At 43.5% G+C, this 24,049-nt stretch overlaps 1 protein-coding gene across 2 annotated transcripts in view; it reads left to right on the forward strand.

Moving 5' to 3' along the window:
* The window catches only part of LOC141140128 (uncharacterized), a 618,302-nt gene that overhangs the window by 460,559 nt on the left and 133,694 nt on the right, over window positions 1-24,049 (forward strand). The window lies entirely within an intron of this gene.

The following is a 24,049-nucleotide window of genomic DNA, read 5'->3' on the forward strand; positions in this document are numbered from 1 at the left end:
ATCTGACACTGAGCACGTGCACTTCTTTGGTCGACCATGGCGAGGCTGTTCTGAGTGGAACCTGTCCTGTTAAACTGTTGTATGGAATTGGCAGCTCAGTTTCAGGGTCTTGGCAATCTTCTGATGCCTATGCCATCTTTATGTAGAGCAACAATTCTTTTTTTTCAGATCCTCAGAGAGTTCTTTGCCATGAGGTGCCATGTTGAACTTCCAGTGACCAGTATGACAGAGTGAGAGCGATAACACCAAATTTAACACACCTGTTCCCCATTCACACCTTAGACCTTGTAACACTAACGAGTCACATGACACCGGGGAGGGAAATGGCTAATTGGGCCCAATTTGGACATTTTCACTTAGGAGTGTACTCACTTTTGTTGCCAGCGGCAGTTATACAAGCTCACCTTTGTGAGATACTGTATTTTCACTTCTTACACATTGTTGCATTTTAGTACTGCCAAACCCCTGAAAACTCTTTGCAGCCACTTTCTGTCCATTTGCATGCAATCAAGCAATGGCTACTTGCCATTTCTCAGGGTTCCTGGTGGTGAACTGTTCCTGTTTAATGTGTGTTTAAAATGGCCACTTGGAAGCTTCTATGACAAATGTAATGCAGGAGCACAACTAGGAGACACTGACAGTGCATTGCCACCTTAACAGGAAGTGCCTAAACAAGAAGCTTAATTTCAGGATCACCAGATAATATTTAAATTAAAACTGCAGATTTAAAAAATAATACAAATTACTTCTTAAATGCCGTTAACATGTTAAAACTTTTAATGATATTTTAGTAAATGAGCTTACATATACTTTTATATTTACCATGCTGACGTATGGTAGTATAATTTACTTTTATGTGATTTCTTGAAGTATGCTTTGGTTTGCACTTTCTTGGAACAGAATAGTCACCTATACAAAATATTTGTATTCTGAATAGTACCTGCATCCTTTACAATCTACCACCTATGAAGTAAGCTATTGCATCATGTGGTTTACCAATGGCAGGTAGAATTCTTTTTCTAAGGCAAAAGTACTTGTAACATCAAAGCATATTGAGACATTAGCTCTTTTCTCCATAGCTCATGACCTGAAAGCATTGCAAGGAAAATATGCTTTTTAAAAGAAAGATGTCCTAGATTGGGGATATTTTACTCCCAGTGGAATAATAGGTCTGAAAGGTAATCTAAAATTTGTATCTTTGTTATGAGTGCTTTTCTTACTGAACATTATGTACGTTGAGAGTAAAACTCCTGCTTTGAACTAACAAGGTCTGAAAGGGAAAAAAAAAAACACTTTTAAAAAGCAGCTTTTATTTGGTTAAGCTTCTTTGACTGGGAACGCAAGATTGGAGTATCCTTTAATGTGCCCCCTCCCCACTTTCAATGTAGGGCATAAAGGCCCATTTTGCAGCCCTCCTAAAATGACAAAACAAACTCGGCATGGTTGTCTATTTGAGCATTAGTGATATTAAGTGAAGTAAATGCTTGTAATAGAGCCAACAGCTATTTGAAAGAAATGGCAGTCATTTTACACCTGTCTCAGCTTTTCTGTTATTTGCACAGTACAATGACATAAATCCATCTGCTGTTAAACTGGATAGGTAACAATAGTGTAAGTTATCATGGGAAAAACATGCTAAAAATAAAATATATATTTTTTTTCATTAAAAATGTGTAAAAACTTTACAAACACCGGATCGTGATAAGCATCATTACACGGCACATAACCTGGCAAAATCATTTGCCATATTATTTTTCTTTACAATAGTCTTGATGGGGAATGGTGTTCACCAATATGTGATCTGATGCCTAGGGATCATCCATACTACTGCATTTTAACAGCCATCCTGCAGCTTTGAAGAGGTTTTTGGCACAGTGAAATCCATCCTTCCAAAGAATTCTTACATTCTGCTAAATAGAAAGCTTGTCCAAGTTACTTTATACAGCTTGAGGCCTTATCCACTATGGTAAAAGAACTTGTTATCTCTGAGAACTTACCATACATTTCCAGTATGCCTCTATCCTATCTTATGTGTCAAAGGACTTTCAAAGAACCTGAATGTATAAATCTTGACCATTTGACATGTGGTGCAGACAGAGGTGTACTCTTAGTAAAGTCTCATAATGGGCATAACAAGTAAACTTTAAGCTCTGTAAAAGATGTTTTACTAAATTGTGATATAAAGTTGAAAAGCACAGGTTTTAGTGGATAGCAACCTGGTAATTACTGCAATTTGTTATAGTAAGGAAGGAAACTTTCACATTCTTTATATTACCAGTTTAGTTTCAAAGTTTCCAAAATAGTGTGACCTCTATTGCAGAATAAGACTTTCTAAAGTATCTTCAGGTGCAAGGTGGAGATAACTTTCTCAGAGCTAACTCTGAGCAGTTGTCAGAACCCAGGGTTTTCCTACTACCATTCCATGCCATCCTACCATGCCATCTCCATGACCTTTTTGAACTGATTTTCTTTTTCTTACCATGAGGGACAATAACTAACAGGGGGGTGGGGGAATGAGTATGATAGTTTACAAGAGCCACCAATTATAAAGCTAAGTGCTTTCACCCTGGACAAGCTTATTTCTAATGGTACAGGAGGGTTGAAATTTGATGGCCATATGTTTACATTAGATGAACGTTGAATAATATGTCATGCAGCAAGGATGCAACTCTGTGTGATATCGTATGAGGCTGTTGTAAGATTTCAAGGACTGCTCCTCACTTGTGGAAATATGCAAATTTCATTACCATTGATACATACAAGAAATTTTGTGCAAATATTTGTTCCTGTGGAAAAGCGGTTGATGTCTGTTTACAGCACATTGATGGATACATAAGAAACAAATATGCTTTATTTATATATTTCATCCTCTGGATTGAATGAGAATTCTACTTTTTGCAGCGAATGAAGCCACTCTAAAATAAAATTTTCAGCTTTGCAAAGGGAAATGGCTAATATATGCGAAAGCCACAGTGATCTACTACACAGGAGGACCAGACTTGTGTTCTCAGCACCCTCTTGTATCTACATTGCACCTACTGTGGATGTTTTTCACCTGTGGACCCCCCTTTAAATGATGGTGTCTCTGGAATACTGAACACATTTATATATTATGTGTTACAGCTGGTTTCTATATATGGCTCGGTGGGATATGTTTCAATGGGACTTGTTTATACCATGGGATTGTATATTCTATATGTTTATGTAATAAACAGCTATAACTGGCCATATAGCTGTGTGCTAGCATGAACTTATTTGATATTTAGTTATGTTTATATAGTGAACTTCTCTGTAGTAGTCTGTTTAGTGGTGTGTTGGAATTGTTTTCTTTTACACCCTTAGCTCTGCTATACAGGCACTGCAAAAAGCTGAAACCAAATCAAACTCAGGTACTTAGTCTACTGTATTCTGCCATCCAAATAATGGCCTGCACACCAAAGATGTTAAACTTTAGCCAAGGTTTATTTTAATGCCTGCACACCACTCACTCCCACCCAAAGCCAAATCATGGGGATCCACATGATTAAGCCCTGCTGTGGGTGAAACATGTTGGGGGCAGAGTGAGCAGTGTACTGTCTTTGCAATAATGGATGTGAAGACATTCAAGGATACCTATGTTTATTGAACTACATTATGATAGGAGTAGTTATTGAAATGAAAAGCATAATGAGAGCAGATATACTATTAATATGGGTTTCTGGCAATGCCTGCACACCCTTTCTCTCTCATGGTGCTATTAAATAGGAATTACATTAGGCCTCATTTATTTAACTGTGTAGTCAATAGCAGTACTTACTTCAAACATCCATTCATGAGCAGGGTACTTTAAAGAAACAAGCATAGTTGAATATTTTTGCGTATTTAAAAATGGAATATATTAGAGTTTACCACACCTTAGGTTGTGTGTCTGCAGTAGTTTTTATTTTTTTAAGGTTTTTTTCTTAACCTGGTATTCCTGAAATAATGCACTTACTCTCCCAGGTTGGTTCACTAACTCCACAGTATCTAGGAAGGGAGCCAGACTGGACAAACATGTCTTCCTTTCATTCACATACATTTATGCATGGGGTATAACCATACAAGTTATGATGAGAAGAGCCCAAAGCCATAAGAAAGCCCCCATGCTAATCAGTAAAGCCATCGTAAAACAAAACATATCATATTCCATCACATATCCCAAAAATAAGAGGTTAATTTCTCATTTCAAAACCAACGGGCAGAGCCATGCAGTTTATGCCCCATTGGCCAGATGCACATTGAAACCGCTGGTGTTTAGTCCAGGTATAGCCTAATATTATAGAACCATACATTTCAATATGTAAATGCATTAGCCTGAAAAAAGTTGTATGTAGATTTATGTGGATTCAGAATGTTAATTGGGGCACAAATAATGATTTGCATGGCTCACCCACTGCTCTGAAATAAATGAGGTATAATCCTCCTATTTTTGGGATATTTTTCTGTTTTAAGAAGGCCATGCTATGCTATTTTATAGAAGGAAGACAACAGTCAGTTGAGCTCCCAGCAAATGACAAGTGCGCTGCTTTCCTAGCAAAATCAATAGGCATTTTCTTCACTTGCTGAAAATAGTCTTAGCCTGAAAAATGAAAATAAATGCATCCAACACATTTAAAGCGGACCTTCAGTCATTCTTCAATTTTCCATCTATTAAATCTTCTGCCCTTGTTGTTTGGTCTGTAGCTCCATGTCAGGGTTGCTGGTTGCAGCTGTAAGCAGAGAGTGTCTATTGACAGTCCGCCCCCCCTCTGCACAGATGGGAGAGGAGAGAGAATAAGCTGGAACTGTTCCTCCACCTCCCGCCCCTTGCCTCCTATATGTGCCTGCAGCCCCGCCCACACTCCAATCCCTGGCAGCACTGTGCTCAGAAAAGAGGTGAGTTGGCAGGAAAGCCCAGCAGCCAGAAGCTACTGTAACTAGTGGAGGGACTATGCAGAGTTGAGATTGCCTGAGCCTCCTTCCTGGAGTGGGCTCACCTTTCATGTAGACCCTCCCTCCCCTCTCTTTCCTGCCTCTATACTAATGTACGGGGACTCATATGTAAGCGGCACTCTGTCGACTTTAAAGTAAGTGGGGGCTTTGGTGAGAAGAGATCTCCTTACATCAGAGTTCCCCTTTACACCAGAGTCCACAGCATTCCCCCTTACATCAGAGCCCCCAGGGTTCCCAGAGCACTCCTTACTTAGGAAGATCCCCTTTACATTAGAGGCCACAGACCCCCCCCCTTACAGTGAAACTCTACAGACTCTGATGTAAGGGGGCTCTGGGAACCCTGATTTAAGGGGGGCTTTGATGTAAAGAGGAAAGCTGTGGACTCTGGTGTAAAGGGGATCTCTGATGTAAGGGGGATCTGGGAACCCTGATTAACGGGGAATGCTGGGAACTGTGATTTAAGTGGGGGCTCTGGTTAATCTGCATGTTCAGATTGAGGGAAACTGTACATTCAGATATAAAGGGGAACTCTGCCAGTTCAGATGTAGCGGGAACTCTATGGATTCAGATGAAAAGGGGAACTCTGTGGATTCAAATGTAAGGGAAACTCTGCTTATTTAGATGTAAAGGGGAACTCTGTGGACTCTGGTGCAAGGGGGGCTCTTGTGATGAACTCCATAAGGTTAGAAATGTTATTTAAGCACAAAATATAGGTATAGTGTATACTACAAAAAAGCAACCCTACCCAAGATGGCAGGAAGGGGGCCTGCTGCACGACATGTGAAAGGGTCCCTCTGCGGGATCATAAGAAAGCGCCCCGCAATTGGAGTAAAGGGCCTCAGGATTGGTGGGAAAGGCCCCAGGACCAGAGCTCAGGGGGGCCCTTCATGATTTTTTGCACTGGGGCCCTGATGGTTCTAGCTATGTCTCTGCATTAGCCCTTTTAGCAATGTACAACAAAGTAAATCAAGCCAGAAGTATCAGGATCGCTTGATGTGATCCTGCCTATTTGGGTAAAAAAAGGAATAGGAATTGCTGGAATTACACTGCGCCCTTGATCTTCAGAAAATAGAGTGCTAAACAAGGCAACCATTTAATAAAGTCTTTCCTGTATCAAAAGTGTATCTTCAGCATTTTTCCTGTATTTGTGCAAATTTTAAATCTAATGCAATTTCTTATTTTTTTTTCTAGGTGCAATCTGCAAGTTAAGCAATTTATATCATTTACCTGTACTGTTTTATATGATAATAGTAAGCTAACTGCAATCTGCTCATCAGCATCTTTAGCATACGACATACAATTTTTATGAGTCAGAATGATAATTAGAAGCAGCTATACTGTAATAATGAAATTTATACACTGATCACATACTGTACAAAAAATCTGTGCTGATGTTGCTGTGCACTATCTATCTTCTTTAGCACACTGTGTATTGTTTACACAACGCTTTCAGAGGTCATTTGCATTTTCTTGACATACCCTGGCTGTGTAATTTATATAAATGTAAAGATGCATTTGGGATCAATTTAAACAGCTGTTAGGCAGCCTTCTTAGTGCATATAATCTATATGCTGTGCTTTCACAAAGTGCAGAGCAACAAGTGTCCTCAGTTTTGTACCATATTGTTTACAAATATTACCATACACCATATACTGTACATTCTGTTAATTAAATAATTATGTATGTTGAACTACACACCATGACCTATTTGTATTACTGACTGCAGTTATGGAGACTTCCCTGCCTGTACCAGTAGAGTATTTAGGATTTGTGCTGCCCTAGGCCTGACTAAACTCGTGCACCCCCTATTGAAATATGACCCACCCCTTCCTGTCAAGGCCACACCCCTTGCTGTTTAAGACCCGCCTTGAAATTTTCGAGTGGAGGCACTAGTTCTGGGGGGAGGGGCAATGGATTCCCTTAATTTGCATAGATTTCTTCTCACTTCCTGTTTGGCTATGAGGCAGGAAGTGAAGAGAAATCTCTGCAATGGGACAGGGATGGTAAAAAATAAACTGAGAGGGGTTATAACCCTCCCTCACTCTATCCAAAATGAAAAAAAAAGTGTTGCCTATAGTTCTACTTTAAGCACAAATTTCTGATAATTTTATGGAGAGGACTAAGAAGATATAACCATGCCAATGGTGCAGCAGAAAACATATAGCACAGTGAGGAAGGTTTATGGTCCAGGACATGAGAGGACAGTCAAAATTAGAAGCGGCACCCCCCCCCACAGTTGCTGAATGCCAGCCTCCCGCATACCGGAAGCAGTGAGGCCGCTTTATGGGGGCGCTAGACTAATTTGCCTCTTAGTCCAGTCCACCCCATAAGACTGGTGCTACACTAACAGTGTAGCGCAAGCCAGCGGGGACTCTTTTCGTGCTGCCCCCTTGCAAAGTGCTGCCCTAGGCCTGGGCCTTGTTGGCCTAAGCCAGGATACTGCGTTGGCCTGTACCATCCAACTCTTTTGTTTCAGACACTTCTCTTTGTCAGCATAGAGTGTTTTAAAAAGATAAAGTTAATTGATAAATTACTAGTCTGTGAAAATAAAACAGACCAGATTATGTGTACAGTTCTCAATATTTATTTATTACAGGTACTTATATAGCGTCGTCAATTTACGGAGCGCTTTACATATATATTATACATTCACATCAGTCCCTGCCCTCAAGGAGCTTACAATCTAAGGTCCCTAACTCACATCCATACATACACATACTAGGGTCAATTTAGACAGAAGCCATTTAACCTACCATCATGTCTTTAGAGTGTGGGAGGAAATTGGAGTACCTGGAGGAAACCCACACAGGCACAGGGAGAACATGCAAACTTCCGGCAGGTAGTGCTGTGGTTGGGATTCAAACTGACCTCCCTAGTGCTTTCAGGTGCAAGTGCTAACCACTTTGCAACTGTAGAGAATTTTGTTATACAAAAGGAAGGAATGCCATTAAATGACAACAATATATGAACATTGGGATCAAGCTCCCTAACATTATAGATGTGCTCAAGGTTAGGTTTTAACACAAGTTTAGGCCACTCTTTGGCTATTCAGGCTTTCATCCAAATGTTGGACTTTGGCAAGAGCCTAATTTTACATATGGTAGTGTTTTTTCTCCTAATACTATATAGGTTAACTTCCTTGCAGTCAATGGTTGTTAAGTAAGGGACAGGTTCCGGCACTCACCACACCCTTAGCAACCAGTAATGTAACCTGTCCCATTTACTTACTAGCTGGGCCTCCATTGCCATGTAAACAAAAGGGCAGAGATATTGCGGACATCACTGACTAAATATGGCCACATGGCATACTTTTGAAATGACATCACCCAGGAGACTCCCTTCCTTGTTTATTTTAGTAGCAAGGACTGGGAGATGCCATTTAGCATGAGTGAATAACAGGAGTGGATTATGTTGGCAGCCAGCAGGATATTCACAGTGATCTCATATTGATTGAATGAATGAATGTGGATCTGCATCAAGGGATGAAGTGATTGATGATTGATGTACATCTTGGAACTTTTTTTTTTAAAGGACTTGGCAAAAAGTCTTTATTTACTGTTTACAATTTTCTGAATGAGTAGGGGCACTCTTATCTTCAAGGGGGTTTCAGATTCCCATAGGCCACCTGCACACAGACCCCTACAACCAATTGGACAGAGTTGTGGGGAAGAGGCCCTTATCCTCATCAAGATAAGGACCAGGTGCTTTGCCAGGGTAGCCCCCCCAGCAAGGTACCCACTTTAAAAAAATAGAAATGGGACTTTATAGGCGCCTCACAATATACATATAATAATATACACCACTATTACAATTAAATGAATGAATGAATGATTTGTAAAGCGCTGCAAATGCGAACTGAATCGCCTCAAGGTGCTAGATCCGTTCTGTGTTGTCAGTTTCTTAGAAGAGATAGGTCTTGTTTTTTTTCCTTAAGGCCTGATGGTTTTCTTCCATGCGGATGTAAGTCGGAAGAGCGTTCCATAGCCGTGGTCCTTGGACTGCGAATCTTCATTCTCCCTTTGATTTGTAGCGGTATTTGGGAATGAGGAGAAGGTTTTGGTTAGATGATCGAAGACTGCGATTGGGTGTGTAGTGTTTTATTTTCTCTTGAAGGTATTGAGGAGCGTTTCCTTGTATGCATTTGTGGGTGAGGCAGAGGGTCTTGAATGTAAGCCAATTCTTTACGGTTAGCCAATGCAGGCTCCTCAGGGATGGGGAGATGGATTCCCAGGGTTTTTTTCCTGTTAGCAGTCTTGCCGCCGTGTTTTGGATGAGTTGTAAGCACGCAAGCTGATATTGGGGTAATGCTATGTAGAGGGAATTTCCATAGTCGAGTCGGGAATTGATGATAGTTCCAACTACTGCTGCTTTGTCCTCTTCTGGGATGAAGGGGATGAGTCTACGTAGCAGGCGGAGGAGATGGTTGGATCCGCTAACTACTGATCCTATTTGTGCATCCATTAACATTTCTGAGTCAAAGATGACTCCAAGACTCTTGGCTTTGGTGCTTGGAGAGATGGTCTGTCCAAAGATAGTGGGAGGTGTCCACGGGATCTTTGTTTTGAAATTTTGGTTCGTGTAGGAGAAGAAGTTCTGTTTTTAAACCGTTGAGTTTGAGGGAGCTAGTGGTCATCCAGTCATCTATCAGAGTGAGGCATTCCTCTAGTTGCTGATGATGGTCTTTTTGTCCAGTGATGCGGAAGTAGAGTTGAGTGTCATCAGCGTATGAGTGGAAGCAGAGGTCTGATTTTCTGATGATTTTGAGGAGTGGGCGGATGTAAATATTGAAGAGCACTGGTGACAAGGGTGAACCTTGAGGGACTTCACAGGAGATTGTGCGGGTTTCTGAGGTGAATGCTCCTAGTTTCACTGTCTGAGAACGATTCTCTAGGAAGGATGCGAACCATTGTAGATCAGAATCTGTGGCTCCTGCTACTTCTGTGAGGTGGATGAGTAGAGTATTGTGGTCCACTGTATCAAATGCTGCACTGAGGTCTAACAGTACCAGGAGACATGATTCTCCGTCATCTGCTGCTTCGAGGGCGTCGTCCCATATTTTGAGAAGTGCCGTTTCCGTGCCATGGCATGGGCGGAAGCCTGGTTGTAGAGGGTCCAGGAGTTTGTGTGTGTCCAGGTGGCGTTGTAGCTGTTGTACTACTGCTTTCTCCATAATCTTGGCGATGGTGTTGAGGCTGGTTATCGGTCTGCGGTAGTTAGGGTCCTTAGGGTCGAGGTTGGGTTTTTTTAGCAGGGGTTTGACGAAGCCTTGCTTGAGGGTGGTTGGAACAATCCCTTCTTTGAATGACTGATTTATGAGGTGTGTTATCGTAGGAGCCAAGATGTCGGAACATTCTTTCAGGAGTTTTGTGGGAATGATGTTGTTTAGTGATGTGCTGTCTCGAAGGCTTCTGATAATGTTTTTGGTGGTGTCAGTGGTGATTGGGGTCAGAGAGAAATTCGGTGATTTTGTGATGTTTGTGTCTATATCCTCTTTTTGCTTTGGTTGAGTGAGGTTGGTTGTTTTTTTGTGCTGAATTTTTTCCCAAATGCTGTCAATATTGTCGATGAAAAAATTTGATAACTAATTGCAAAATTCTTGAGTTTCGTTTGCTGGGGGTTCTAAGCAGGTTGGGTTCATCGACTGGGCGACTATTTTGAAAAGTTCCCGCGGCCGGTTTAAGGCAGTTGAGATGGTTTCCGAGAAATGTTCTTTTTTGGCTTTGAAGATTGCTTTGTGGTATTTCACAGTGAGTTCTTTGTAGTTTGTATGGTTTTTTTAGGATTTTTTCTCCATGCTCTTTCAGCTCTTCTGCGTTCTTGCTTGAGTAGAGTGAGAGTGCCATTAAACCATCTCAAGTTTTTTTTGCGGATGAGTGTTCTACGTTTTGGCGCCACTGAGTCTGCTGTTTGTAGTAATGCCTTGTTTAGGGAGTTGAGTTTTTGTTCTGTTGAGAGGTTTAAATTTATCAATAGTATTTTGTTTGATAATGTGGTTTTGAAGAGTTCAGAATGTAGTTTATTCTGAGATCTGTTCCAGTGTGTTGTTGTTACATGTTTCCGTTTTTGGAGGGTGGTGTTAGTGGTGATTTTAAATTTGATAGCATGGTGGTCCGTCCATGGTAGTGGTATGTTGTCGGATATGTTGATGTTCATATTTTGTTTGACGATGAGGTCCAGAGTGTGTCCTGAACCGTGCGTGGGAGCATTTATCAGCTGCTGAAGACCTAATTCTTCCAGTTGGTTAATGCGGCGGTAGCGATAGGGTCCTGGGTAGAGTTTGCCCAGAGGTTAAAGTCCCCAAGTGCCAGAAAGTTTTTGGTTTTCAAGGTATGTATTGAAATGAATTCAGTGAGTGGTGTAAGAAGATTGGTCTTTGGTCCTGGTGATCTGTAGCATAGTAGTATGTGGATGGTGTCTTCGGGTGTTGTTTGAAGATATGAGCAATAAATAAATGCAGCGCTAAGTGAAGTGAGAACAAAGGGGTGAATTACTACCCTAAATCTATATATAATGAGTGTAGCAACCTATGTTTCACATGATGATGATTACAAGCCACAATAAATAAAATGAAAAAACAAACTCCAGTTGCCAGGAGCAATGTCCATAGTGCAATAAAGGTTCATCAACCAAGGCAATGTGATATTTGAAGTGACAATATTGGGTGAACCTCTGCGCTACTAAAAATGTGTGCTAAAGGGTGTACTACAAATGTGTACTGTGTGGAGTGCTGCAAAATCTCAGTGTACACATAACAACCAATAAAGAAGATTTATAAAGTGATTTTGCGCACAACCAAAAAGTGAAAATATAAATAATACTACAAATGGTGTACAAGTGGCAAAAACTCTTAAAATAGAATAAAAATAAAAATAAAATAGGTGAACAAATCAAAAAAATGGAAAACGGTATAGTAAATCAACCGATATAAAATCAATCAGTGAAATAGATCCAATACTGCTGGGACTGGATATGGACAGTCAGTAAAATAGATCCAATAGTGCTGGGACTGGATGTAGATGAATATTCTCCAAACACAGCATGGATAATGTAGACATCAATGGGTAACATCTGTAGATAATATGCTCACAGAGCCCTTACCTCTAAAGGCATAGGTGAGTGCCTTAATACTCCGGATGGTGATATGTGCTGGGGACCGATGAGTGCTCGGATCAGTAGATGTCCAAAAATCGATCAAGCTCGATCCAGATCCTCTCCTGGTTCAAGTGTATGGAGGAGAAAAAAGGGACAACCTCCAATGGTGTAGTAAAACAAGCCCGTTTTAATGGTAAAAACCGCTATACAGGATATACTGGGGCATATAGCCTTGTACCTGGTACCACGCTTACATATACAAACAATAAAATTAGAAATGACAATCAGCTGTGTGTGCCGCCGCTGGGTGATCGAACAGACCAATCAGAGATGGATACCATGTATGTGACCTTCGTCCTTAAAGCATGTGATAAGCCCAGCCAATCAAGGCTTCAGGTACCAAATCACATGCCAGCGTCATTGGGGATGATGTCATCGCGCACCGACGGCTGCGCTCCAAGCCTCTCTGCTAAACTGGGAAGGAGCCAGTGAGGAGATGCAGCAAGGGGTGTGATAGCTCCGCCCAACCGCCAGCAATCAACGTCATTGCGCAACTGAACAGAGCGCTTGTATCCCAGCCACTTCCTGTGTCCACGGAAGTCTAAATAAGACGCTGGTAGGAGAGGGAAAGACAAATAATAGACTAAAAATGCCTAAAAACAATCTTTATGGACGTCAAACGGAGCACCTCCTAAGTGGGTGTGTGACTGTCAGGACAAGTTATACACAACACCCCATGAATGTAAAAGAGGGTCCCGCACTGGTGTCCATAAATTATGGGCAATATATTGGCATTGTGCTGTAAAACTACACACCTGCAGACAGGTGTTGGGGAAATCATATGTTAGGCATGGACGTCCCATAAGAATAAGTACAATATACCTGGGAATTTGCAAAAACATCCATGGAAAATAAAAATCATATATAAAAAATAGTATATACGTATACATGTGAACTTTCATAAAAGGATAGGGGGAAAAGGAGAAGACAAAAAACCTCCATATCTGGTCATATGTAATGGTTGGCCCATGAAGTATCTAGGGTGTCCAAGCCATACCCATATCGCCAGATATATATAGTACTCATCATACGGTTCCAGGGGCTCAAACATAGTCATGAACCCCAGGTTTGCACGACAAGAAGGCAAAAAATGACATATATGGCTCGGAACCTTACAGCATATAAGGGACTCAGAAGCTACCACAGACTAGGATTTGTTTATAAACGCATTTATGTCCCATTCAACATTTAACCCGTAAGGTGAGTAGCTTTTTAACTGGAAAATGCAGAAGGTTTCGAGTTTGGATACTCCCCTGGTGCGTGGACCACCTCTCCAATGCGGGACAAATTTATCTATGACTTGAAACTTAGTGCCCCTCGGGTTCCTGTCATGAAACTGAAGAAAATGTCGAGGAACACTGTGGTTGGTACGGCCTAGTTTGATGGCTGTAATGTGCTTGTTGACTCTGGTGCTAAATGTTCTTATAGTCCGACCTACATATTGCTTATTACAAGAGCATGTAATAAGGTATACTATTTTGCGAGTGGTGCATGTGGCAAAATGTTTCATGTGATAAATGGTGGAAGTGACCGAGTACTGGAATTTCTCAGATTTTTTACGTCCAAGGAGGTTGTGTGTACATACATTGCACCTTTTACAGGGGTGGTACCCTTTAGCTTCAGGAAAAAACGATGGTTTGGTAGGGGCTTCGATGACATTGTGGGAGATACGGTTTTGTAAAGATCGAGCTCCCCTAAATGTGACTCCTGCTCTGTTAGGAAGCACCGGGCCTAGTATTGGGTCATTTCTCAAGAGGTTCCAATGATGGTTCAAAATGTGCTTAATTTGTCTATGTTGGACTGAAAATTGTGTAAACAGTGACCATTTAAATCTATCATCTGGAACTGATTTTGGTTGCACAGTAATAAGTGTGTCCCGGTCTATAAGTGAGACCCTAGTTATCTCTTGATCTATAAGTGACGGTTGGTAACCTTTTTCAACAAAGTGTTCTTTCAGGAATTGGGCTTGCTTTGCAAAGTCCGAAGAATTTGTACAGTTTCTACGGATTCGTGGCTACGTGAAACAGAGTCGAGCCAAGGGCCATAATGGCAACTATCCGTGGAAATGTAGCCACTTCTATCCGTCGGTTTGAAAAATATGGTGGTCACAATGCGACGGTCAGCTATGGAAATCTCAAGATGTAAAAAATGAATGGAGACTGTACTCATTTCATACGTGAGGACAATACCCCTATCGTTGTTGTTAAGGGTGGCCATAAATTCATGGAGGGTTGGCATGTGATTTGGTTGACATGACGCTGGCATGTGATTTGGTACCTGAATCCTTGATTAGATGGTCTTATCACATGCTTTAAGGACGAAGGTCACATACATAGTATCCATCTCTGATTGGTCTGTTCGATCGCCCAGCGGCGGCACACACAGCTGATTGTCATTTCTAATTTTATTGTTTGTATATGTAAGCATGGTACCAGGTACAAGGCTATATGCCCCAGTAGAAAGACCATCGTCTGAAACATGTCGGGTTACTGAAGCCGTTTGTACCCTGTTACCACACGATATTTTATCTCATTTGTGATCACTATTTTATCCATTTTTTATCTGGTGTTTGTGAAGTATCCCCTTTTTGGTGGTTTCCAATAAACCTTTTTTCAAACTGATTCATGCACTATGTGGAGACCTTTTCTTTTCTCTACATGAATCCATATCTGATGTGGTGAAAGCTGCATCTCCCAGCTGCTTTTTCGCTGTAGAGGTTAATCCATCCATCCATGGAGGTTCCAAAAACCATCTCCTATCCAAGGCTGCTCCGGATGTGACCATTGGAATCCATCACCAGCACCTCCCAGTAAGATCCATAAGCCTGAATGACACCCCGCCGTATGGTGAGCGTGTCCACCCCTTCTAGTAAGCGCATTTACCCCTTATATTTACATGTGGACCCTGAATACATGAAGACCATATACTTAATTTAAGAACACTATTCACATATGTATCCTCTTTTTACTTCAAATATCACATTGCCTTGGTTGATGAACTTTTATTGCACTATGGACATTGCTCCTGGCAACTGGAGTTTGTTTTTTCATTTTATTTATTGTGGCTTGTAATCATCATCATGTGAAACATAGGTTGCTACACTCATTATATATAGATTTAGGGTAGTAATTCACCCCTTTGTTTTCACTTCACTTAGCGCTGCATTTATTTATTGTTCATATTTCTGCAAGGTTACTACACTGGTGATGCTGGCTGCTATTTTGTTTTCATGATTTTCCTTTAGCATATGACCTTTTTCTAGTAGCGCAACAATATTTATTACCTTTTTTTGTTAAAACTGTTGTTTGAAGATGAAGGGAGAGTGTCTCCATGAGTTCTGTAAAGTTGGTTTGGTGAACATAAGGTGCGATTTGAAGATCACTGCTAGGCCTCCTCCTTTTTTTCCTATTCTATGCTCAGTTAGGATACTGTAGTTCTTAGGCACCAATTCAGTTAGGATGGTGTTGCAGTTGGGTGTAAGCCAGCTTTCCGTTATGAAGAGGCAATCTATGTAGCTTTCCATGATGAAGTTGTGGATTTCCAGTCTGTGCTTGACTGCAGATCTGGTGTTGATCAGGGTGCATGCTAGTTTTTGTGGTTGCATTGGTGTCTCCCTGTATTTGATGGTTGATTGTAGGTTGGTCCTTAACCGCTTGACATCCGGCCGTAGCCGAATGACGGCTTCAGCGTGGATGTCAATTCCCGGGAGGCCGTCATATGACGGCCTCCCCTTTCCTAGCTCCCCGTGCGCGCTCACGAGCATGCAACGGGGAGATTCTGTGTTGGCCGTGTCCCTTGGACACAGCCAATCACAGATCGCTGTAAACAGCCAATCACAGCGGCCGTTTACAGCGCGATCGCTGCCTCCAATGAGAGATGATCTGAAATGTAAACAATTGAGATCATCTCTCATTGCCGGCTCTCTCTCCTCACACATCGACAGCGTGTGAGGAGAGAGAGAGATCTGTGAGTTTACTTTGAGTTTACAGTGTGTTTTACTGTGCCTACAGTGCCCACAGTGCCCATCATTACAGTGCCCATCATTACAGTGCCCCATCAGTACAGTGCACCATCAGTACAGTGCCAATCGGTGCCCACCTGTGCCAATTGGTGCCCACCTGTCTGCCCAGCGGTGATCAGTGTCCAGCTGCACATCTGCACAATCAGTGCCCACCTGTGCCCCCTCATCAGTGCCCACCTGTGCCACCTCATCAGTGTCCACCTGTGCCACCTCATCAGTGCCCACCTGTGCCAATCAGTGCCCATCTGTGCTGCCTCAGTGCACATCTGTGCTGCCTCATCAGTGCCCATCTGTGCTGCTCCATCTGTGCCGCCCCATCTGTGCTGCTCCATCTGTGCCGCCCCATCTGTGCCGCCCCATCAGTGCCCAGCTGTGCCACCTCATCAGTGCACATCTGTGCTACCTCATCAGTGCACATCTGTTCCACCTCAGTGCACATCTGTTCCACCTCATCAGTGCCCACCTGTGCCGCCTCATCAGTGCCCACCTGTGCCACCTCATCAGTGCACATCTGCACATCTGTTCCACCTCATTAGTGCACATCTGCACATCTGTTCCACCTCATTAGTGCACATCTGTTCCACCTCATCAGTGCACATCTGTTCCACCTCATCAGTGCCCACCTGTGCCGCCTCATCAGTGCCCACCTGTGCCGCCTCATCAGTGCCCACCAGTGCCACCTCATCAGTGCACACCAGTGCCACCTCATCAGTGCACATCTGCACATCTGTTCCACCTCATCAGTGCACATCTGCACATCTGTTCCACCTCATTAGTGCACATCTGTTCCACCTCATCAGTGCACATCTGTTTCACCTCATCAGTGCCCACCTGTGCCACCTCATCAGTGCCCACCTGTGCCACCTCATCAGTGCCCACCTGTGCCGCCTCATCAGTGCCCACCTGTGCCACCTCATCAGTGCCCACCAGTGCCACCTTATCAGTGCACATCTGCACATCTGTTCCACCTCATTAGTGCACATCTGTTCCACCTCATCAGTGCACATCTGTTCCACCTCATCAGTGCCCCTCTGTGCCACCTCAGTGCCCATCTGTGCTCATCAGTGCCGTCTCATCAGTGCCCATCAGTGCAGGCTTAGCAACCATGGCCAAAAGAAGCTTTTCCGCCGAGGAGGCGTACCAAATACTGTCCCAGGCCGACGAGAGCAACGGGGAGCTCTCTTTTTCGGATTCCCTTTCCGACTCCAATTCTGAGTCGGACATAAATTATGAGCCAGTCCTCAGTAGTGGAACACTGAGTGACTCAGAGGAGGAAGAGATTCGGTCCACCAAACGAAGGCGTTCTGGTGGGGAGGCAGTGGCATCTACCAGCACCGCAGTGCCATCCGCCAGCACCGCAGTCCCATCCACCAGCACGGCAGTCCCATCCACCAGCACGGGCAGTCCCATCCACCAGCACCGCAGTCCCATCCACCAGCACCTCAGTGCCATCCACCAGCACCGCAGTGCCTCGGCAAGAAAGGCCAAGGACCCAAGCCAGCCTTCCCTATGCCCTGCAGAACCCCTTGTGGCTTCCTCCTAATTCAGGAGAAGCCAACATTCCCCCTTTCACTGCCCAGCCAGGAGTCCAGGTGAACACGGAGAATTTTTCCCCAATAGATTTTTTTAATTTATTTTTTACAGAGGACATGCTGTCAAATATTGTGGCCCAGTGCAACCTTTATGCACAGCAATTCATTTTGAATAATCCAACGTCCTACTATGCCCGTCCCTATGAGTGGAGAGACCTAACGGTGGAGAAGTTGAAGGTTTTTTTAGGGCTCACATTTAACATGGGACTCACAAAAAAAAAAACACTTTGCTGTCTTATTGGTCAACCCACCCCCTCCAACACATGCCAGTATACTCCAAGGTAATGCCCAGAAACAGATACCTCATGATATTGAGGTTTCTTCATTTCAACGACAATACCCAGTGCCCTCCCCGAAATGACCCAAACTATGACAGACTTTTCAAAATTCAGCCACTTTTAAATTATTTTTCTGCACTATTCCCCCTGCTGTTTACCCCGGACAAAAACATATGTGTGGACGAGTCCCTTGTTAAGTTTAGTGGCAGGCTTAAAATAAAACAATATATTCCCAGTAAAAGGGCCCGCTATGGGGTGAAGGTATACAAATTATGTGACCGAGTCACAGGTTACTTGTATGCCTTCAAAGTGTACGAAGGGAAGGACACCCAGCTGCAACCCCCTAATTGCCCAGACTACTTGGGATCAAGCGGGAAAATTGTTTGGGACCTCACATACCCCCTACTGGAGAAAGGCTACCACCTGTATGTAGATAACTTCTACACATCTCTGCCCCTGTTCCACAACCTTCATCGGAAGAAGACGCCTGCATGTGGTACCGTTAAAAAGAACCGGAAGGGCTTTCCTCAAAGTCTGGTCAATAAAAAATTGAGAAAAGGAGAAACGGCAAGTCTAAGAAACAACGAGATTTTGGCAGTGAAGTGGAGAGACAAAAGAGATGTGTACATGTTATCTTCAATCCACGATGATACCTTCATGGAAATTCCCAGAAGAAATGGCCCCATACAGAAACCTTAATGCATCTTTGATTATAATTTGTTTATGGGGGGAGTCGACATGAATGACCAGATGCTGGAACCGTACCTTGCTACAAGACGGACATACCATTGGTATAAGAAAGTCGCAATTTATTTTTTTCATTTGGCCATCTACAATTCATATGTCATTTATCGTAACTCCACCCAAAACTCCAAACGCTTCCTTGGCTACCAGAAGGAAGTTTTCACTGCCCTTACATTCCCGAACGGCCCCCCAGAAAATATCCGATCAGATGTTCTAAGTCGACTCTCTGAACGCCACTTTCCCGATAAGATCCCTCCCAAACCAACAGGCCAACGATGGCAAAAAAAAGTAAGGTGTGTACCAGAACATGATTCAGAAGAGACACATCTTATTATTGTGCACAATGTCCTTCTGAACCAGGCCTCTGCATAGGTGAATGTTTTCGTCGTTACCATACTTCACTAAATTATAAGTGAAGTATGGTAAACGTAAGCCTCCGTTCCTGCGATTTACCCTCACACCCCTTATGCCACTGCCTCCTCTGTAACTGACCCTGGCTTGTTATTTGACCACGCTTCTGCCTAACGATTCTGTACATACCTCTGCCTGATCTGGAACTGACCCTGGACTGTTATGCGACCATGCTTCTGCCTAACGATTCTGCACATACCTCTGCCTGATCTGGAACTGACCCTGGACTGTTATTCGACCATGCTTCTGCCTAACGTATCTGTACATACATCTGCCTAATCTGGAACTGACCTTGGACTGTTTGACCATGATATTTGCCTGCCTCTTGGACTGAGCTTGTACCCTGATACTGGACTAGTGGGATTCAACACAGGGGTCTCACATATGTGAGGGGCTCCAGAATTGTTTTTCTGGATGAAGAAAACAATTTTTTTGTTTCCTCAATCCTAGATTAGGGTCTGGAGACTCAGAGGCTTCAAAGAGATTTGGGTGGAAGAAGCCTCTACCCCTGTCCCCATTCTGTCCTGAACGAGGCCCTACTTCTGCCTTTAGGACTTACTGCCGTCATGCCTCTGCCTGTCGCACTGACCACACCACATGGACCTGCCTACTACCAGGACCAATATTTTTGGCACTGCGGACAATATCTCTGCCTGCACTGACCCTGGACTTTGTATGGACAGTAACCCTGCCTGCTGCCTGGACAATTGTGTTCGCTGCTGCTGACCAAGTCCCTGCCTGCTGCCTGGACCAGTGCTATCCTCCTGTGTACAACTGCGCTACTACAACCACAGGTAATCTTTTGTTTACGCTTTGCTCAGCATAATGTATTTTGGGGTGTAATTCTTGGTATGTGCATGCTATGTGTCCCTGGAACACCTGATGGTGTTCCTTGCATGTTGGATCTCTGTATGTGGCCAGGCTGTGTAGAAGTCTCACACATGTGGTATCGCCATACTCAGGAGGAGTAGCAGAATGTATTTTGGGGTGTCATTTTTGCTATCCAAATGCTATGTGTTGGAAATATCTTATAAACAGACAACTTTGTGTAAAAAAAAGCGTTTTCATTTTTTTTCCACATTTTTCAAAAACTTCTGAAAAAAAATGAACCGTTCAAAAGACTCATTATGCCTCATAGATTATACGTTGGGGTGTTAGCTTTCCAAAATGGGGTTATTTTGTGGGTGTTTCCATTGTCCCGGTGCTCCAGGGCCTTCAAAAGTGTAATAGGTGGTTGAGAAATGTGATGTGTAATTTATGCTCCTAGAACACCTGATGGTGCTCCATGCATGTTGGGCCTCTGTATGTGGCCAGGCAGTGAAAAAGTCCCACACATGTGGTATCGTAATACTCAGGAGGAGTAGCAGAATGTATTTTGGGGTGTCATTTTTGCTATCTAAATGCTATGTGTTGGAAATATCTTATAAACGGACAACTTTGTGTAAAAAAAAAAAGTTTTCATTTTTTTCCACATTTTCCAAAAACTTCTGGAAAAAAATAAACCATTCAAAAGACTCACTATGCCTCATAGATTATACGTTGGGGTGTTAGCTTTCCAAAATGGGGTCATTTTGTGGGTGTTTCCATTGTCCTGGTGCTCCAGGGCCTTCAAAATTGTAATAGGTGGTTGAGAAATGTGATGTGTAATTTATGCTCCTAGAACACCTGATGGTGCTCCATGCATGTTGGGCCTCTGTATGTGGCCAGGCAGTGAAAAAGTCACACACATGTGGTATCGTAATACTCAGGAGGAGTAGCAGAATGTATTTTGGGGTGTCATTTGTGGTATACACATGCCATGTGAGAGAAATAAGCTATTACAATGACAATTTTGTGGGGAAAAAAAAAAAAAAATCTCAATTTTGCAAAGAATTGTGGGAAAAAAATACAACTTCAAATAACTCACCATGCCTCTAACTAAATACATTGAAATGTCTACTTTCCAAAAAGGGGTTATTTTGGGGGCATTTGTACTTTCCTGGCTTGTTAGGGTCTCAGGAAATGAGATAGGCCACCAGTACATCAGATGTGATAATTTTTTTATGATTTGCACCATAGCTTGTAGACTCTAAAACTTTCACACAGACCAAATAATTTCCACAAATTTTTGGTTATTTTTACCAAAGATATGTAGCAGTATAAATTGTGGCCAAAATTTATGAAGAAAAATTACGAATTTGCAAAACTTTATCACAGAAATTAGGAAAAATGCGTTTTTTTTCAAAATTTTTGGCCTTTTTTCATTTATAGCACAAAAAATAAAAAACCCAGAGGTGATCAAATACCACCAAAATAAAGCTCTATTTGTATGAAAAAAAGGACAAAAAAATCATTTGGGTACAGTGTTGTATGACTGAGTAATTGTCATTCAAAGTGTGAGAGCACTGAAAGCTGAAAACTGGTCTGGATAGGAGGGGGGTTTAAGTGCCTAGTAAGCAAGTGGTTAATAATCGTTCTTTTTTTAGTCTTTTTTGAATGGTGGTTGGTAAAGTTGAGGCAGTGTTTCTTAGCCTGTGGAGGGCGTCCGCTGAGTATTTGAAGTTGCACATTGTAAGAATGACAAAGTTGCTGAAGGAGGGTGATCTGATGATGGTATTGATGTAGCAATGATGAGCTTGCTGGGGGATGGAGGGATCAGATGGCTGCCACTGCTACGGGGGTGGTATTGTTGACGGTGCGGATGATGGTGCAGAAAGTTCTGGAGGAGGTGATGAAGGGGGCACCTGCTGACCTCCTGCCCTTCTGTTGATCCAGAGGAAGGCAAAAAACCTCTAGCTGAGCTTGCCAATTGCTGCAGCGGAGGAAAAAATTCCTTCCTGACCCCCCGGACTCGAGGACCCTGGATCAACTGCTGGGGTACCCCGGTGGGCTTACCTGATCCGGGACAGTCCAGAAGAAAGGATGGGGGAGGAGAGATGGGGGGGTGGTGGCTGTGGAAGGGGTGAAGGGGGGTCTGGGCACTACTTACTGGTTCTGGTACTGGTGCTGCGGCTGTGTCTGAGAGGGTCTAAAGATGGATGCCGGGCAGGGCCAGAGCCATGGATATCCTGGCCTCTGGTGTCAACCTGTGCCCCTGCAGTGAGGTCAGTAGCGAGGAGGGGGTGTTCCAGGCATAGGGGGCACGGGGGCCCGCTGAAACAAGGTGTGGGGGTATAAGAGGTGGCCGGCTGGCCGGAGCTAGGCTGCAGCCGCGGTCTGTCCCCCAAGTCTAGCGGCTAGAGATGGGGCGATCGGACGGCGGCTGTGGTGAGTGCCCTGGTGGGGGCTGTAGAGGGTGGTTCCGGGATTGTGAACAGTGAGGGGGTCTATGAGATGATGGGTCCTGCCTGGAGTTGACGGGATGCTCTCCGAGGGCTGGTGGAGTGCTGTGGCCTCAGGAGGGAGGACCAAGATGGCCGCCGGCTAGGTGCGACCCGCGGGCTGTCCAGATGCTAGGGAGGACCAAGATGACCGCCGGCTAGGCCCGAGCCGTGGGCTGTCCGGGTGCTATGTTCCGGTGCTATGTTCCTGGTCCAGCTGACAATGGATGGTGATAGAGGATGGATCCGGTCGGAGGGGTCCGGCTGCTGATCAGCTGTGGGAGGCGAGGTGGTGGTTCAGCCCTGGCTGGAGCTAGGCCGGAGCCGCGGAGTGTCCTGCGGGTTGGGCCTGTGCAGCCGGCGGGCTTGAGCGTGGCGTCCGGATGGTGTGGCGCGATGGATAGGAAGGGATAGGTAGGGATAGGTAGGGGGGATCCCGGGTCCCGGTACAGTTCTGCTGGGAGAGTCCGGGATGAGTCCTAGGTGGCCGGATGGCCGGATGGCTGGAGCTGCTGCACAGAGGTCTGCTCTCTGCAGCGTCAGTACTCAGACTGACACTAAATGAATGTATTAAAAAAGTATTAAAAGTACAATGCATGTCCTATTTACAGATCCACAATATATTGACATTGAAAAGCACCTGTTTCACAGTATAACATTGCCTTCCCCATCCTACTCTGAGAATATATACATCATTTTATTAGTCACATCACATGACTAGATGACAGCAACAGGCAGAGGGATCTCAACAGTTATGTCAAGACACTTTTTGTGGGTTCTAAATATTCCATTTCCTCAGGCTCTGTGAAACACTTGGAGAGGTCTCAGAGTGTAGCCATTCAATGTAAGAGAAATTATACCATTCTATTAGCTCTCTTGTATTGCCCCACAATAGATAGTGTGTGTTTCTTGGGGGGTACAGAGGCCATATAGCTCCATATCACAACCTTTTCCATCCAATAAACCATCTTGTAGGATATATGTTTCCCTGCAGGGTGTAGGAATACATTGTGGATCTGTAAATAGGCCATGCATGGCACTAATGCATTGTACTTTGTATACTTTATGAATACATTTGTATAATTTTAATAGTGGTGTATAAATATATATATATTGCTAGGCACCCCTAAAGTCCCATTTCTAGTGTATTTTTTTGTTTAAAGTTGCAGGGACGTTGGTGCCTTTCTGTGTAATTCCAGCAGTATATATTTACATATATGATTTTTTGGGTTGGGTCCCCTATTAGCATCTCTACCAGACCCTCATCTAGGATAATGCTCTGTACACATGACCGGTTTTCCCATCGGAATAAACTCTGAAGGTTTTTCCGACAGAGTTCTGACGGAATTCCGCTCAAGCTGTCTTGCATACACACGGTCACACCAAATTCCGACCGCCAGAAAGCAGTGACGTACAACACATACGACGGGACTAGAAAACGGAAGTTCAATAGCCAGTAGCCAATAGCTTTAGTTTCATACTTGGTTCAGAGCATGCGTTGTTTTTGGTATGTCGGAACAGCATACAGACGAGCGGTTTTCCCGATAGGAATTGGTTCCGTCGAAAAATTTAGAACATGTTCTCTTTCTAGGTCCATCAGAA

Source organism: Aquarana catesbeiana, linkage group LG04 (genome assembly GCF_042186555.1).
Source record: "Aquarana catesbeiana isolate 2022-GZ linkage group LG04, ASM4218655v1, whole genome shotgun sequence".
NCBI classification, from domain to species: Eukaryota; Metazoa; Chordata; class Amphibia; order Anura; family Ranidae; genus Aquarana; species Aquarana catesbeiana.